We start from the raw sequence: 16,173 nt of genomic DNA on the forward strand, positions 1-16,173 counted from the left end.
TTCTCCCCTAGTGTCTCTGGCCGAAATTTGAGTGCAAGTTGCATAACTCGTGGGCCTTGATTCCTTTTGAAACCACTCGTTCTTACTTTTGTTTGGAGCAAATACAAGACATTTTGATGATTAGAAGTAAAATTCAATGGCCACCATGGAGGGATTTAAGTCTCTCCTTGGGTTGTAGGTGAGGGTTTAAATCCCACTTGCAGCGAAAAAAATTCAAGAGTGGTGCTAAAGCACCCTTTTGGTCTAGTAAGATCTGTATATCTACTAGCCCCTAATATAAGCCTCTTTAGGCTCCCCTCCCCTATAGACTTGGATAGAATAGGTTATACAATTATCGTTGCCATAAAAAAAAGATTAGAAGTAAAGCTCAAGCATTATTGAGAAACAACTTTCTGTCACTTCAAATCTTTTTGATTTCATTAATGCCACAACTCTTGAATTTTTGAAGGCATGTTTACATTGAAAGACACGAGAAGAAGGTTTGGAAATTTCTCTATAAATAAAAGTTTGTCTTTCATTTGAGCTAAACTTGGAGGCTAAAGACACTCCTTCACTTTAGGATGTAGTTTTCATATTTATTATTTCTTTAGTGTAGGAGTAGAATAGGTTAGTATAGTTTTTATCCACTCTTGTATTTGTAATTAAACTAGTAGAGGTGCCCTGCGCTATGCGCAGGGTGGGCACATGTGACCCGTGTTAATAGTGTGTTTTGTTTTATAAGTATTAATGTAAGAAATTATTTTATAATATGTAAAATAATTGTGAGGTAGCTGTTTTCGATTAAATGAGGATTATTGGAAAGAATTATTGGTAGGTTATTGTATAAAATATTGTTTAATGTTGAATAAAGATTTGGTAAGTATGTGCTGTAAAGTAGCGGAATATAAGAAAAGCAATGAGTAGCGAAATTGTAATTTTTTATAGTTATTTTATATTGGAGGAACTTCTACAAGTTCATCATCGAATATGTGCATTTGATATTTGTTCATTCCTAAATGGGAAATTATGAGAATATAGCCTGGTCTAATAACATGGTATCACAACATTTTTTTCCACCCATGGGTTAAAAGATTATCTTCAACTTTGATGTCCCAATATTTGTGTTGACAATAAAAGATGATTATGTTGTTTTTGGGAAAATATGAGCAGTATCTTCGGGATGTAGCTCCTGCAAAATAAAATAGATTATTAAAGCAAAGTGATTTAATTTTTGTTTTTGCATGGGCTAATATAAGTTTGAAAATTTTTGCTTACCAAGATTTCCATATCTGTGGTTGTGATGACTACATAAAATGCAAACTTTGTGAGGAAAGTTTTTCTTGCAGAAAAATTGCCTGTAATTTTTCAGTAAATAAATAGGAAGTTGTATTGATTATATATGAGGATATAGTGTATTAATATTTGTTTTACCGTATTCCTTGTGCATATGTGGTTCAATAGGGACGATATTCCATTCGTAGAAGCTTGTGCTGTGATCTGGATTGAAAATTTGAACTCTAAATGTCATGACTCCAATGTGCCACAAATGAAGCAAAGAATTTGGCTGTAGATTGTGATCTTCGATGAATTTTTTCCAACCAGAGTTTTGAGGATTTTCATCTAGTTTTAGAAACCATATTTTATTTCCAACTTTAAATACTGTTGTTCTTCTTATGTGTGGTTGCAGATAATGCATGAATTTTGGTGGGATGACCTGCAATGTAGATTTAAATATGGGTTATATATGTTTTGGAGAAAAATTATATATAGTAGAGCAATTTTATAAATTTAATGCCAATGTCTTTGTTTCTGGTCCATCATATTGCATCAAGAATGCATTGATTGGAGAAACTGCAATGGGAAAGAAATGAGTAGTTATTTAGGAAGTAAGTTTGATGTACACAGACATTTTATTTTTGTTCTAAATAGGAATTGTACCTGAATGAAGATGAACTGGAGGATATGGTTGTATAAAAGAGGCAAACCAACTAATGATATGTGCATCATGTGTTCAGAGCTCTATCGGTGGTTGATATAATCTGTAGATTATGCTTTCTTGGAGCCATGGAGCTATTTGATAAGTTGGACGTAAATTGTGGTGCGATGTGGCTATTACGGCAGTAGTTGGATGACCATTCTGATCAACAAGGTAATAGGTAGTTTTTTTGAGTGCAAATGAAAGCTCTTCATGATCAACTTGCCAGTGTATGAACATGGGTGGTTCATTGATTTTTTAGGTAATGTGGATGAGAATGGAAGTTGTTAAGATGGTATAGTTTGTGTTAGTTACTGGGTTGTATTTTGGTTTTGCTATTGAGGAAAGAATGTGCTTGGATGGGTATTTATAGAGAAAGAAAGAATGTGTTTGGTGGAGTATTGTAAAGAAAAGGTTTGGTTTTGAGCATGTGCGTGAGTAATGTTGAAATGTTATATGTGATGTATTTAGTATTAGATTTTTTTTTATTTTAGTGGCTGGGATCATGCATAGAAAGTGCTGAAGAAATCTGGTTTGATAGATTCTTGAAAATGACATAAAGGTGTCTACCATTATATAGGAGACAGGAAAGTACTAAGTGATAGACGCAAATAGACATGCATCTGTGGATAATAAAATGCAAGTGAATTTGTTTATAGATGACAAAGGATAAATTTGGGTGAAAAAAATTATTTTTTGTTAATTGTTTAATTATGGTTTTAAAATGAATGGACGATGTATATTTTTATAGTTAGGAATTTTTTTAAAAATATGTTCTATTAGTTAGCATTGTAGCTTCGATACAGGGATAGGGGTGTTGTGGTTTGGAGCTAATTTTGTTATGTTGTACAAGGAATAAATTATGTGGTATAATTGGTGTATGTTTGTTATTTTTTTTAATCTGCTGGGCATATGGCTGCATTAATTTTTGCTTTCAAAGATTGAGAAAAATGAAAGATTGTGGATAAAGTGAATTCTGAAGAAAAATAGAAAAGTTAATATAAGGTCTCTAATAAACTATCTATAATAGTGAAAATAGAGAGAATAGGTTGGTGTAATGATAAAGTTGGATAGAGAGGTATTTATAAATCCGATATAATGGACGATAAAGTTGATAGGAAGCATAAAACTAACTATAAAGAGAATAAAAAGAAAAGCGTGAGAATACTTATAAAAGGAAATTTAGTAATACATATAGGTGCATAAAAAGTAACAACAAAAGAGGTTTTGCAACTGAAGTCATTATACTGGGGATGGCGTTTCGAATTGGTATGACCGGAGTACCATTCGTGGGTCCTGTAAAGCACATTTTTCTCTTCGATTTTTAGCACAGATAATGACTTGATAATCGAGCATTGCTATAGGGAGGAAGAATAAGAGCTCATTCATTATTCCATCAATTTTCATGATAAATTCTATCCATCCTTCTCTAAGACAATTGTTTCTGTAGTATGCCTGACCATGGATGCTTTGTCTATGCAGCTGAATGATTGAAGCAAGGGCATTTGTCTGGGTTGCTGTGTTGACTTTGAAGGGCAGTTTCTGTGAGCATATGTTATGAATTAGTTTTACTACATGATAATTTGTAGGTATAAATAATATATAGAGAGATTATACCAATTCAAGGATGTCCTCAAGGGTAAGTCGACGGAAGAATGCTGGAAAAGTTAAATTCTGTGTGAAATTGTTTGATAAGCCGATCATAACTTCTTGATAGATACAAGCAGAGCTGTCGAAATGCATTTCTGCAAATGGATCAGGCTGTGGTTTATGTGTTAGTTGCGTTGTCCAGGGATATATCTGTTGCTGATAATTTTTTCCAAAGATGGCTGCATTGAATTCCATGTTTCGTAGATGTTTAAATAGAATGACATCACCTGTTTTGAGATCATGGTCTTTAGCAAAATCATTCCAGCCTTGACCAAATTCAAAATTTGTTAAGTTGATGAGCCAATATGCATCCTTGGCTTTAATAGTGATAAATAGCTGCCTCCATTGCTGGATTACTGGAATGAGGCCATCTGGGACATGCTGGTTAATAATGATGGCATGTTAATTATTTCTGCAATAAATTTTGTTTATACACAAGATTAATACTGTGTATTAGAGCATTACCAGTCTTCTATTTTTTGCAAAGCGGATTGTAAAACAACATGGTTGTGGTCCATAGATATGAGGATTGATTTGAGGAAGTCTAGCATCTGTATTGAAAGCAATTCAAATAGCAGTTAGGTGGAAAACAATATATAAGTAATGGATGATTAAATGAAAAACATTAAATTACCTGGTGGATATAGTGAGACAAATAATAGGACACGCTCTAACCACTTGGGAATTGACAGTGTTTTTAAGTTCAAGAATTCCTACATCTTCAATCAGGTCAGAATGTTTCTCAATGAATGCAGCATCATATTTGTAGGTATAATGTTTTGGATCTCGCTGTAAAGCTGTAGCAGTGAGTATTCTGTTTTCATTAGCTGTGACTAAGAAGTATTTGTACAATTTCTGGCTTTCTGGCGTAATTTTGGTAGTAATTGTCCATGAAATGAATGCTTCATCATCCATGTTACTGCAAAGGATAGAGGAAACTGCAAAATGAGTACAAAAGTAAATACAAAGCTATTAGAGATAACGGCTGTATAATTATATATGTCAAATTTTGTTACATAACTATCATTGTTTAGGGGAAAATGAGTCAGTTTATAGTAGGAAATGCTATTTTCCTGAATGACTGCTAAATGTGCATGGATATGTCAAGATTGGAAGCATCAGGAAATGAGATGAGAATAAGCGAAAAATATTAAGAGTAGAATTGGCGAAAGCGACTACCATTAAATTTTATACATGATAGGACAATAAAGCAGTGAATATTTTGTGAAGGTCTATATATATGAAAATAATCTTTATTATAGGCTAAAACACGAGTAATATTGAAGGCAAATAACTGTGCTGCATTATGTGCAGAAATGGCAGAAAAAAATGACAGTGGTAAAACTTTTGTAATAAGGAGAGAATTTATTATCTTGGTTGGTATTTTTGTTAATGATATTATATCTAAATCATTACAGTATTATTACTTAAAATTAGATTTTAAAGCATCTGAAGGGCTATTTGTTATGTACCTGAAGAAGCAGATGCTCTGTATTTTCACGGGCGCTGCTGCTTCTGTCCGGCAAAGGTTGGTGGGGATGGTGGTAGTAAGTATTCAAGTGGGGTTCATTTTTGCCGGTAGAGAATTCAGTAGTAATTGACGGTGAAAAGGTTGCTATTAAATGGGGACAGGGGTGGCATTTTAATTGGCATTTAATGTGGCCAGTAAATGATAGGAAGTGGGTAGTTGTTCTCTATTTTGAATGTTCAGGGTTTTTTTTGTTTTTATTGGTGCAGTAGAGGTGGATGTTTATGTGTTATAATTTGTTGGCCTAATCAGCAACATCCCTCAGATCCCGACTCGAAGGGACTAACCGCCCAACCCGTGGCACCCAGGGGTGCAGCCCCTCATGCTGGCCGAGCGTGGTACGGTGCTTTGCGCTGCCATTGTGATTAAGGAAATAAAGTTACGCCTTCGCTAACAGTCATAGCTTTTGGTGCAATGGTAAGCGCTTGATCCTGACAAGTGGTATCAGAGCGAGATCGCGGGTTCGAGTCTCCCTGGCTATTGCTGGGGGAGGGATTGTTGGTCTAATCAGCAACATCCCTCAGATCTCGACTCGAAGGGACTAACCGCCCAACCCGTGGCACCCAAGGGTGCAGCCTCTCATGCTGGCCGAGAGTGGTATGGTGTTTTGTGCTGCTATTGTGGTTAAGAAAATAAAGTTGCGCTTTCGCTAACAGCTATAGCTTTTGGTGTAATGATAAGCGCTTGATCCTGACATAATTGGTGTTTATTATGGTCAGTAAATGATAGAAAGGGAGGTAAGTATTTTGTCGATGGATTCTATTGTTTTTGTTGGTTTAGTTTTAATAGGACGGGAAATAGCATCTTATTGGTTTTATATTAAATATAAATTTGTTGTGCATGAATTTCAAGTAGTTAGATTATAGCAAAGACAAAATTAAGGTCTATGAAAATGAATCATAGCATTCATATTTTCTTTAAATATTATTAAAATAATAAATTTAAATTTTATTATAATAAATTACAGTATTTTTTAGTCTATGAATTTAGGCAGGTTCATTGTATATCACCACATATTATATATATTATATTTTGCTCAGATTTTAGCAGTTGAGATCATGGATAGGAGACTTGCACATTCGGATTTGATCCTCAAGTTTGATATGGAGAAAGTGTATGACAGAGTGGAATGGCCTTTCCTTCTTTTCATGCTTCGGAGCTTTGGGTTTTCGGAACTTGCGGTAGATCTGCTTTTTTAGGACCTTCTCTAATTCGTGGTTCTCGGTTCTGGTCAATGGTTAGCCCACTGGTTTCTTGAAGTCTAGTAGGGGAGTGCGCCAGGGGACCCTCTGTCACCAACGCTGTTTTTGTTCGTGTCTGAAATTTTGGGGCGGGGTCTCCAGCAGCTCGGCCTTAACTAGGTGGACAGACGCTATGTCTCGGCCGGTGACAGCGTACCGTATCTAGCGTTTGCTGATGATACGATTATTTACTCAGTGCTCGAAATCTTGCTTGGAGGCGCTCCATGATTTTCTTCTCCTCTACCAAGAGCACTTCGGGCAAAAGATCGATGTAGGGAAGAGCGCCTTCCTCGCACACTTTAGTATATCTGAGGAGCATTGCAGGTTAGTGAGCGCGGTTCTAGGCTTCCGCAAACAGCCTTTCTCGGTCAAATACCTAGGGGTTCCTCTAGTTCGCGGCAGATTAGGTGTGGTATTTTTTGACCACCTCCTAGTAAAGCTGCGGGCCCGACTCTTCCATTAGAACTCAAAGTTACTGAGTATGGGAGGTAAGATTATCTTGCTTAGGCATATGCTAGGCTCGATTCCCCTATTTCTGTTGCAGGCAGTTTGCCCTCCCAAATCAAATTTTGGTTGCCTTAGGCAGGATCTGTAACTCTTTCCTCTGGGACTTAAATGTTGACTCGAGGAGGGTATACTGGGCTGCGTGGGAAAAGCTTTGCTTTCCGGTGCAGGAGGGGGGTCTGGGAGTATGTTTTTTTCCTGATTCAGCTATGGCTTTCGCTTGCAAGTCGTGGTGGCGATTGCGTAAGAGGGTCTCGATATGGGCAGTCTATATGCATAGAAAGTATATCAAGGACACTCATCCGTCCATCACTATGATGGATCGGCTTCCGGCCTCGTGGCGACGCCTGCTAGCTGTTCGTGATTTTGCGGAGTTGCGGATACGGTGGTGCTTAGGGAAGGGTCTAGTCGATTTCTTGTACGACATCTGGTATGGAGACTTGTCTCTGGCGCAGGAGTTGGGTGTGTCTAATCCTCCTCACTCTCTGGTGGTGGAGTTTTTTACGTCTCAGGGATGGAATGTTCCCTTGCTTAGGGAATGGGTCCCAGAGTTCGTGGTGCAGCGGATCATTAGCATACACTTTTCCCCTGACCAAGACGATGCCATGGTTTGGGTACCATCACCCAACGGGGACTTTTCAGTTGCCTCGGCGTGGGAGGAGATTCGTCAGAAACGGAATGTATTCTTCGTTGACCGCTATGTGTGGGGTTCGATAGTGCCGCTCCAGGTTTCCTTTTTTGCATGGTGTCTGCTGCGCCAATGGCTCCCGCTGGACAGTGTCCTACAAGATAGGAGGTAGCTTTATGTTCCAGGTGTAGCTGTTGCCAGCAGGCCCAGGAAACTGTGAATCACCTTTTTCTGCACGGCGCGGTGGCTAGGGCAGTATGGGATCATTTCTGCAGGATTTTTGGGCTACTCCCGGTGCGCCCGACCGGTGTTGACTCACTGGTTCCTCTCTCACTCCAAAGTTTCGGCATCACATGTGTGGGTTCTTGTTCCCCTATTGGTTCTCTGGATCATTTGGAAAAACAAAAATTTAGCAAGGTTCCAAATGGGTTCTTTCATTCCGGCTCAGGTGATTTTTCAGATCGAGGAGTTTTTGGGATAGATGGGTAGGGCCCGCGCATTCTCTAGAACCTCCTTCATAGGTGATCGGGACTGTCCGTGGGCAAATCTGTGCAGCTTTCCAAGGCGGGTTACGGGTGTAGCACTTATTTCCTAGAAGAAGCCGTCGCTGGGGTGGCTAACACTGATGCCAGTGTGCTCAACGGTAGGGCGGCTGGAGGCGGGGCCTTGCGAGACCATTGTGGGAGGGCGATCTTTGCTTACTATAAGGAGTTTGGAGAGCTGGAAGTGTTAGAGGGGGAGGCACAGTCCCTTCTGGTCGGTCTAAGAATGTACGCAAAACGTGAAGTGAGATCGTTGATTGCTGAATCGGATTCGCAGGTGCTAGTTCAGCTAGTGGGCTCGAAGGCCGTCTCTAAGTTGCCCCTGTGCATAGTATTGTGTGAGATCAGGCATTTTCTCAGCCGGATGAATGCATCTCTTCTTCATGTGTTTCGAGAGGCCAACTCGGTCGCGGATGCCTTGGTTTCCTTGCAATTGAGGGATCAGCGGTGCTATGATTAAATCTCGGATCTGCCTCCCAGAGCCAGAGAGGAGGCACGTCTCGACTGTTACGAGGTCCCTTAGCTGCGTTTGGTGAAAGATCGGGTTTGAGTTCATGTTTTTTCCTTTTTAGACGTACTCCATCTTTTACAGCTTACCCATGTAACCTTCTCTTTTTCTACTAAAAGTTAGGGCTGGCTACCCTCCCCTGCTGGGGTTCTGCCAAAAAAAAAAAGAGAGATCATGGATAGAAAGGAATATAATAATAATATTTGCTATGTAGCTATATATGTACTTTTGTAGATTTTAGAAGTTGAGATCATGCATAGAAAGTAGGAAAAGTATTAAGTGGGGAGAAATGCAGCATTTTAATTGTCATTTATTGTGGTTGGTAAGTAATAAGAAGTGGGGTAGTTGTTTCTTTGTCATAAAATGCTGATAGCTGTTTCTTTTTATAAGTGCTGGAGAAGTGGATGCTTCTTTGTTTTAATTGTGATTTATTTTGATTAGTAAATGATATAAAGTAGATAAGTTACTTTTTGAATGGCCTATATTTTTTTTTTGGTATAGTTTGAATAGGATATAAAAATAGCAATTTTTTTGGGTTGCGTTAATTTTATATTTGTGGTGTGCGTTATTTTTTGATATTGACATTATTATGCTTAGATTTATGGTTTTGTCTTAAATAGTATATAAATAAAAGAAAGTTTATTTGTTATTTAAAATTATATATATTTTTACATTTTAGCAAACGAGATCATGCATAGAAAATGACAAAGATATTTGGTTCGATATATTCCTGAAAGCAGATAAAGCTGTTCATGATTATACAGCACATAGAGAAGTATTGGATTACAGACACAAATAGACATGCATTTGTGGACAACAAAACGCAGGCCAAGTTGTCTCTGCTATGAGACTACTTGATATGACTTATTGTCATATCCTGAGCAGCAAAATGACTTCAGTGCTTAGAATTTGTTACAAAAAAAAAAAAAGAAGTAAGATAGTTGGCATGGATTACAGCTGTGAGATCAGGGAATAAAAAAGCATTGGAAATGACAAAAGATAGTAGCAGTGCTGAAGTCAGAATGCATCAAAGACGCTTGGCTTGTTTGCTATCTTTGCTGTATTCAAAATCCAATTGCCATTTTGCTGAAGAAGTTGCTACTGCTGTTGTTTTATCTACTGTTGCTATGGTTTCAGCAATTGAGGACATAGATGTGTCAGGACCTTGCAACTCTATATGAGGACTGGTGAATGCTGTTGAAGGTGGTGTGAGCAAAGATGGTGATGGGCCTTGGATATGTGCTTGATGTGGCTGATTCATTTGATTTTGAACAATTGGAACAATAGCAAAAAGGAAATAAATACTGGAAGCTTGTTCTTTGCTGCAGCTAGTAGCACTTCTCATTTGACAATGCATGACGTCTCTGTTGAGCCTGGTATTGATGTCACTTATTAGAATGCATTCTTCCTATAATTGTAGCAAAGAGATAAAGCTAATGATTTTCTAAAAATTATTGCATTGGTATAACAAAAAAAATAATATTGATAGCAACATATAATAGGAAATATTATAGTGCTGAGCTTTTGATATAATTCATCGGCCGTCATGCCTAGCAATTTTTCCGCGTATGAATCTTGGACAAATGCATCTAGTGTGCCTGAATCATCTTCAATTTGTACAAAAAATTTTGGCCTGCAGAATATTAGAATTAGTAAATGATGAACAATCGAGAATGAAAAGGGATTAAAAAACCATAAATAAAAAAATATAAAAACCTTGGAATAGGTCGCTGTTGTGGCTTGTTACAATTGTTGCATGTAAATGACATATCCATTGCTGCTCCTGTGGGATATGTACATTTTGGATAACTTGGAGTGTAAAATCTCTGCTTGTTGTTAGTGATTTTGTGAGAACCCAAAAATTTTCACATTTTCTCAGCATTATTTTATTTCTTTGCCTGCATTTTATACTTTCCTTAGAAATATTAAATTTTCTATGCATTTTTATAAGTAAGTACAGTTTTAAAATCATTTTCCTGGTATAAGTTAGTGTACGTTAATTTGAAGTGCGTCATAGACGTGGGACCCGCTAGTATGGTAAGTGCGATATAATTTTAGTGACTAAGTGAGTTTTGTGCTAAGTGTTATTATTTTACAAGGTGCTAGAGAATAATTAGAGATTTGTTATATGATGTAACCATTGGAAGCCAAAGGATTAGGGAAAACACTAGAAAGGCCAAGTGTCATGATACCATTAGAGGATGGCTCTTGACTTACTATTCATCACCTTTACTAAAACCAATTTTCTCTCAATTTTCCTTGTCTTGGCCGGCTGCTCTTGAGGAGAAAACAAAAGAGAGAGCTCTTCAATTTTAGCTTCCAAACTTGCTCAAATCTTGTGTTCTAGCCAACCAAACTTGAATCTACTCCATACAAGTGATCACTAGGAAAGCTTAAAGGTGTTGGTGGAGTTGTTTTGGAGGAGGAAAGACTAAGCTACCATTTTCCTTGAGGTTCTAAGGTAAATTGATAAGAACACCTTCATTTGTTCCTAGTAGTTGTAAATTAGTGGCTTGTGGTTACCACTTTGGAAGTTTTATGCAATATTTCTTGGTTAAAAGTGGTGATTGAGGAATTTTCAGTTTTATGGTGTAATTTTTGCTCACATGTGATGATTACTGGTTGGCCATGATTTACTAGCTTTGATATGTTAAAAATCTAGTGTTTTGGTGTTAATTTCTTTTGCCTAAAGAAATTTCTAGTTTATATGCATAAATTCCAGATTAGGGTTTCCAATTTTGGTAGTAATCTGCCCTGTTTTTGTATGGTATATTCGACCTTGAGAGAGACCGAATCAGCTCTTGCCCAAAACATAAAAGTTGTTGGTATTTGAGTTATTTAGCTACTGGTAAAATTTCAGCTCAATCGGAGCACTGTAGCCTGTGAAATGATCGAAATACCCTTGACTGCCCACAAGCCTTGTTTCACTGACAGTTTTCTGTCCTCTCTGTAATTTCGATTTTTGACCATGAAAATGCCTGATTTGGCTTTGGAGGCCTTCATAAGGAATGTAGATATATGTCTTGGCTTCGAAACGCCATAAGATTCATTTCAATCCGATAAGTATAGTTTCGGTTGTGGTTGTTATGCCGAAAGATGTTTTATCGCCTATGATTTGTATGTGAAATTGTATTTGATTTGGGATGAGATTTGGTATTTGATTGTAGGATGGAAAGTGAAGAAATTAAGGGGAAATTCTGTCCGTTTATTTTCTTGAAATTTGAATAAGTAAAAGTGAGATTTGAAATGTGATTTGGGGATGTATTGGATTTACTTTTCTTAGACTTACTTAGGTCCACTTTAATGGTGTTACTTGAACTAGATTCCATTTGAACTTATACCTTTTCGCATGGTGAATGTGACAACCGTTTTAAGCATGATACTTAGTTACAAATGTCAAGTTTTGAACTTCAAATGTGATACGTTCCTCGATCAACTTGTTTCGAGACACGTAGCACGTTTGCCCAAGGATCTAGCGAGGATATCCAACGCTTGGAATTGCGGGATTTAGAACCAAAGGGACGACATGATTTGATTCAAGATGGTAGGACGACGACTCCAATGAAGGTGACTACTCCACGGGATAGGTCGGCGGAACAATCATGGACAAGACGCAAGATTGCTCAAAATCCTTGCCAAAGCAAGTAAAAGGCTCGATCACTCTTCTTAGAAGAAGGAACGAAAATAAGACAATTTTATTGATAAAAGTTCTGACCTTTAAACCTTACAAAGCAAGCCTATTTATAGGCTAAAGTGACTAAAACCCTAAAGGGGCTAGGAAAAGGAAAAAGTCGGCCCATGCTCTTGGAACAAGATGGGCCGGCCCATGCTCTTACCTAATCATTTACTAATTGCTAACTAATTGATGGGGCCTAAGGCCTTATTCTCTTGGTGGCCCGCTTGACTTTTCGTGGGTTTGGATCATGGTGTAAATGGCTCGATTGTCTCTCTCCAAGTCCTCAATATCTTTGTGAACTCCATGTTGGTCTTGGACAACTCTAATCAGAACTTGGAATGATTCTTTGAATAGCTTGGCCCATGCATGCGTGACTGGGCCCAATGGGACTCGAAACATGTAAGTCATTGCGTGGGCTTTGACCCGTACACACATCAGTCCCCTCCTCTTGAGAAGGATTTGTCCTCAAATTTGGATGGGAATGAATGAGACTAACAAGAGTTGCCAGTATGACACCTCAAATCTCCACATATTGGCCCTCTTAGATTGAATAACACTTGCATATGTTATGATTAAAATAATTCGGTGCACATGTCTCTTAGTCAGCTTCAAGGGCCTCTCGAACAAGGACATTCGCCAAGGTAAGAAGGAATGTGTGTAAGGCTTGTGAACGTTCCAGGTTGCAACACAAAGCTCTCTAATTTGTCTTCGAGTATGGGCATTCACGTGCACTTTATAGCGATGTTCGTTGGGACTAGGGAAGCCCCGAATCTGGTTGTGCAAGATGGTACAGTTCGGCCCTAGGTATTGTTGAATCGGCTCAACTTTCCAAGCTGGAGGTAGGACACTGAACCACCCGTGTTGTACACCCATATAAACATGACCCAGGGAGGTAAGGGTAGCATTCGGATTGTGATTGATACACTTGTGTGCATCACCCAGCATAAGCGGCAACAATGAAGTGAGACGCACTCCATATAAATCACATGCGTTCGCGCCACATGCATCTGGAACAAGCACGAAATCAGGTTGCAACTCTTTAGTCATAGTTGGGAAATTTTGGCCAGCTTTACAACCTACAAACACAAAATAACCTTCAACTTGAAACAATTCAAAAATTGGATAAAGAAATAAGGGAACGTTATTAACTAAATAGTAAGAAGGTTTAGAGCAAGATTTAAATGTGAGAACTCCCTTTGACACTTCAATATTTCTTCCACCAATTGATTCAACTTGAGAGTCTAGTGCTAGTCCTTCCTCATCAAGATCTACGTAAGAGCAACAAGAGTTAGTGCTAGTAACATGCTCAAAATATGGCAAAGGTGATGAATGAACCATAGGTAGAGAACAAGAAGTAGAATCTGGAATTTCCCTTTTAAGATGAGCTCGAATAAATCCTCCAATGGTGCGGACCGATTTGATTGGACGTTGTTCCATGAATTGATACCAAAGAGATTTAGTTCCTAGAAGATAAACTCCATGGAAACTCACAAAGTGTCCAAGTGACTTCGGGATGGAACATGCCATGACCAACTCTACTTGACTTTGTTTAACCTGCACAAACGAGGATATACTAAACAAAACACATGTTATCCGGTTAGCAAACAAAGTGTTCACACGTTCAATGTTTGCAGACATGGTCAACTCTTTTTCTTGACTCTTCACTAAGGCCAAATTGTTCTTGCTTATCCCCACTCCCTTCTTCTCGGACCATTGATCCTTCATTGCACTTGAGTTTTGCTTTTCATTGGGAAGCTCTTGCTCACGGCTCGGCAGCAACTCATTCGTACGTGGCTCTTCAATCAACGAGTGACTAGACTGAATTTTTCCTTTATTACCACCGGTTGGCACATGGTTAAGTTGCTCCAAGTGTGAATCCAGCACTTGGCTAAGTCTTTCCATCATGTCATCAATCAATACTTTAGTCCGACTTCGGAATTTATCCTTTGATTCACGAAGTTTTGACTCAATTCGAGAATTCTCAAACTCCTCGTCTTGATTGTCAAGACACTTCTTAGATGCACCTCGTTTGCTTGAAGTTGACCTCGATTTAGATGCTCTACGCAGACTTCTTTGCTCCTTCTCATACTCATCACAATCTTGTTTATACCTTTCATATACACACAAAGCACGGTGGTGTTGCATCTCCTCCCGGAGTGAATGATACCCATGTTGTGAACTGGATTGCATGGAACTAGAGTACTTGTGAGTAGGCATCTTGAGACCCCTCCTCTTGAGAGGCTCATTCTCCAAGAATTCTTGGTTGTATGGGTAAGACGCAACTTCTCTAGGCATGAGTGCGTGACCTGCCAAAATGGTAAGCAAAGAAAAGGAGATTCCTCACGTCACACAAGTTCACGTGTATGTGCTCATCCCTCGTGTATCTCTCGAAGCGCTCTAATGGACCTACCAAATACCTTTACCTGTTGGATTAGGTAGTTGAGAAATGCTGATCAAGTCCAACAACCGTTACCAACCTTTCCACAAGTGCAACCACAAGAATGTAGGAGAAAATGTAGGAAAGTGTTTCTAAAATCTAGGAGAAAATATAGGAGCAAATGTAGGAGAAAATGTAGGAAAGTTTCCTAAAATCTAGGAAGAGAATATAGGAGAGTTTCCTAAAGTGGATGAGAGAATATAGAAAAGGTCCTAAAAATGGATGAGAGAATTTTAGGAGAGTTTCCTAAAAAATGGATGAGAGAATTTAAGAAAGTTTCCAAAAAATGGATGAGAGAATTTAGGAAAGTTTCCTAAAAATAGATGAGAGACTTTAGGAAAGTTTCCAAAAAAAATGGATGAGAGAGTTTGGGAAAGTTTCCTAAAAAGGTAGGAGAGAGAGTGTCCAAGTGAGTACAAAGAGTTATCCAAGTGCTTTACTTAGTTTCCTAATTGATTTTGGAAACAAGTTAGTTTTTGGAAATCTTTTGAAAATCCTTTTCCTCTTGACCAACTTTTGGTAACCTTCTTGAAACAACTTTTGGTAATCTTCTTGAAACAATTTTTGGTAACTTCCAAATTCTACTCCAAGAAAGATTGCATAAATCAGATTTGGTTCCCTATTCAAAACAATTCGGTTGCCCCTTTCTTTCCTTTCCTTTTTTTTTCTCTTGCCAACCGATTCCTCTTTTCTTTCTTTTTTTTCGTTTTTGTTTTCTGTTTTTTTTTTCTTGACTACAATTATCAACCACGACACAAAACAAGGAAGTCCACAAATAACAACTACCAAGAACTCCAAGATCTTTCAAGAATTTTCAAGGAAGTTGTCAGGAACTTCAGAAATTTCAAGATTGTGGTCAAGAATTCAAGAAGCTCAAGATTATTGTAAGTTTTCTTCAAAATTCACAAAATTCCAACAAGTTTTGCCAAAATCCAGATTTGAAAATCAAGTAAACAAGTTGGATAACACAAACAACAAGGCTGGACAGATTTGTATTCGGATGAACAGTAACTATGAACAGTACGGTGAACAGTGTCGGTGAACAGTAATGATGAACAGTATTTTTTTTTTTTAATAAGGCAACGGAAGGTACTAAGAATTCTACGACACAACTACGAAAAATATGGATATAACGAAAGATACCTCTACTAAAGCTCTGAAGCCAACTGATACGTTCCTCGATCAACACGTTTCGAGACAGATAGCACGTTTGCCCAAGGATCTAGCGAGATTGTCCAACGCTTCGATTGCGGGACCTAGAATCAAACGGACGGCACGATTTTATTAAAGGCGGTAGAACGACGACTCCACAGAGGTGGTTACTCTAATGGATAGGTCGGTGAACAATCTAGGACAAGACGCAAGATTGTTCAAAAACCCTTGCCAAAGCAAGTGAAAGGCTCGAATTCTCTATCAAGAAGAAGAATAGAAAATTAACAAAATTTATTGACAAAACGTCTGACCCTTGAACCTTACAAAGCAAGCCTATTTATAGGCTAAAGTGA

Source organism: Coffea eugenioides, chromosome 7 (genome assembly GCF_003713205.1).
Source record: "Coffea eugenioides isolate CCC68of chromosome 7, Ceug_1.0, whole genome shotgun sequence".
Taxonomy (NCBI): Eukaryota; Viridiplantae; Streptophyta; class Magnoliopsida; order Gentianales; family Rubiaceae; genus Coffea; species Coffea eugenioides.